Source organism: Lissotriton helveticus, chromosome 1_2, assembly GCF_964261635.1.
Source record: "Lissotriton helveticus chromosome 1_2, aLisHel1.1, whole genome shotgun sequence".
Lineage (NCBI taxonomy): Eukaryota > Metazoa > Chordata > Amphibia > Caudata > Salamandridae > Lissotriton > Lissotriton helveticus.
The window spans coordinates 256,575,334-256,578,627 of record NC_136058.1 but is presented as its reverse complement, the minus strand read 5'-3'; positions in this window follow the sequence as shown (position 1 = coordinate 256,578,627).

The following is a 3,294-nucleotide window of genomic DNA, read 5'->3' as shown; positions in this document are numbered from 1 at the left end:
GGCCCCCTCCTTACCACACCTTACCTGTGCAAAATTGGCAGTGTGGAGACAGATAATCATCTCCAGCAAGCCCTTAGGGACCCCTATTTGGCCAACACCTCCCAGAGTTTTCTGCGGGGAACCAGGTCGAAGGCCGCCCTTAGGTCCACGAATACAGTGTAGAGGCTGCCACCCTCCAACTGTACCGTTTTCCAAAAAATAAGGGCCAGCCGAAAGACCTGGTCTATGGAGGAGACCTTCCTTCTGAACCCTGCTTGATATGGGCTCAGAATGTCATATTCCGTCATCCAATCCGACAGACGATCCAGAATTAGCCTAGTAAAAAGCTTCTGGGAAACGTCTATCAGGCTTATTGGCCTGTAGTTGGCTGGGAGCAGAGGCGAGCCCTTCTTGAATATGGGCACTATCTCTGCCCCCAGCCAAGTTGGGGGGATCGTCATGCCATTCAAGATCGCATTGAACAGCACCCTAAGATACGGGGCCCAGATCTTAACTTCGTGCCTGAAGAGGTCAACGGGGAGCTTGTCTAAGCCTGGCGCCTTTTCAGCAGCAAGGCCCATAATCGCCATAATGAGCTCCTTCACAGTAAACCCATCCATAGGGGATATACGTTCAGTGGGTTGGACCATTGGTACTTCGGGTAGGTTCCCCAGTTGGTCCAAATCGGCCGCGCTGTACAGGGTTTTAAAGTGGTCCTCCCACACAGCAGATGCAATATTTGCGTCCACTGCCGCAATAGGTTCAGCAGAACCATGCTTGACGATCTGCCAAAATTTCCGGGCATCTCGTAGTGCGAGGGCAGCCGTCATTTCAGACCAGTTGTCGTGGTCCCATTCCATTTTGGCATTGCGAAGGAGAAGCTTGTAGGCCAACCGCTTTTCCCTGATCATACTGGGGGTTTCCTGAATTTTGAGGGACTCCAAAAGATCGGCCTTTGCTCTCCTGCAAGAAGCATTGAACCATGAGGCTCTTCTCCCCTTGGCCTTTTTCGTCCTAACCACAGGGTTCAGTACTTCTGCTAGGTTAGAACAGAGCTCAGAGTGAATGTCCCCAAGCACAGTAAGCTCAACAGGGGTGGATAACTGGGGGATGAGATCCACAACTTTTTCAAGGGCAGGGACCACAATCGCGTATAACCTCTGGATATCATTGGGATTCTCCAGGAGTTTTGACCATCTGATTCTACGTCTGTTGCTAGTTGCGACTAACCCAGCAGGAAATGCTAGATTTTCTTCTTGGGTGCTAGTGGGCATTCCCTGGACCACGAACCTCAGCGATAGTACATTGTGGTCACTGTCAGTCCTTGTGACTATCCCAAAGTCCCTCACTTTAGCCCAATCCTTCGTTGAAACCAGGATATAATCTATCCGTGACTCCTGACCTACTCTATTAAAGGTGGGCTTAGGTGGAATATCTCCTTCGAACCGCCCATTACAGGCCCTCAGTGAGTGGGATAAGGTAAAAGATGTTATTTGGGTGACTAGAGGTGACCATGACTTTACAGGGGGGCCCGGCAGGGTAGGTATCTCCCAAAGGTCATCCTCTTCGCTAGTTACCCCTTCCAGAAAGTCCGGGAGGGGCTCGTACTGGGTATTAAAGTCCCCCCCAACTACAAGTGAAGGACAGAGGGTGGCAGAGTCGAGGAACAAAGCTAGATCCTCAATTGTCCCCGAAGTACCTGTTATCCCAGCCGGTCTTGAGAATACATTTATCAGTGCCACACTCGCACCAGATGCCCACTCCAAAACAATGCACTGAAAGTCCGCTGAGTTAGTTTCAAGGTTTTTCGCCCTGCAACCGAGGTGGGAACCTACCCAGATCAACAGGCCACCAGACGGTCGTCCCTTCCCACCCCATTTGGCCGGAATGTTAAAAGAAGCGTACCCTGTGCGGCACTGTTTTTCCCTGGCCCACGTCTCCTGGAACAAGCATATGTCATGTTCCTCAATGAGTTCCGCCCACTCCGGGGAATCTAATTTGTTGGCCAGCCCGGCAACGTTCCAAGAAAGTATGGACACTACGCCGAGAGCCCCCGCCTTATCATTGGTATTGGATACAGAGATGCACCCGCTTGCCCTGCACTGGCTGTACTTAGGGCAGGGCAAACCCTCTGTTGGCAGCGAGCATATTACATACGGCGCCTTAGGAAGAGGGTTATCCTTAGTGTTTTGACCACCTGGATCTAGGTGGGTAATTTTATCAATTATTGGCTCAGGGAGTGTACCACCCGCACGATATTCAACAACATCCCCCTCTGTGTGCCTAGTCTCTCCTGTAGTTAGATTGCAGTTTCCAGGGAGACATTGTAATGGTCGAGAGGCAGAGCGCGGTGAAGGGCAAGACAAAGAACAGTATGAATCTGCTAAGGACGGTGTGTCAAAAGCTCTATGGGAAAGTCAATCCACATCCTCAAGGCACCCAAATCTATTATAAGTGGGTGCCCCATTCCACCCGCCATGTATATCTTGCCAGTAGTTGGATAGCCCACCCTGTACACAGTTTCTCGCCGGGATCCAGTTCCAGTTTCCCCCCGTATTAGGGTGTGAACGCGGGGGATAAAAATAAGTTAGGGGTCTAGGTGTTATGGGCGAATTTGCTCCATGATTGTTCCATGAATGAATATGGTGTGCAGTATTGGGGTCTTCAAAAGAAACAATAACGCAATCACCTGTGATAGATTTGTGCGAGGTACCTATCCAAGGGACCCGTCGCACCATAAGAATTTTACTTCCCAGGTGATTGGGTAGCAGCCTATTTACATTAAACCAATGAATTACCTTATTTTTTAATGACCCAAAGTCTTCCTGCTGTTGGTATGGAATTTCCGGCACCCCCGTTAACACAACTACATAGGGTCTTACATCTGGGGGAAGATCAACATAGCCCCTATAATGATTTTTATTAGATTTTATTCTCTGTGGACTGGAGTGGTAAGTATTATGGTCTTTGGCCCTCGGGACTGCCATGGCTTTCGGGGCTGGTGCAGCTTGAGCCGGCAGCTGATTGGCACCCTCCGCTACTCTATTAACGGAAGTGCTTGTAATGACCTTATGCCGAGGTTTCGGAATGGGTTTAATCACCGGAGCTGCTGGTGGAATGACAGCAGGTACTGATGGAATAAGAGTAGCGACTAGTGAGCTAGTCAGTTTATTTTCTGGTATGCTCAGGGTAGCTAAAGTTAGAATGCTTTTTTCTGTCTCAAGCAGCTGGTTTTCTATTCGTGAGAGTCTAACTTCCAAGGGGGTTAAGAGTTTTTTTTAACGTTTCCCAAACAATCGTCAAAAATTCCACATC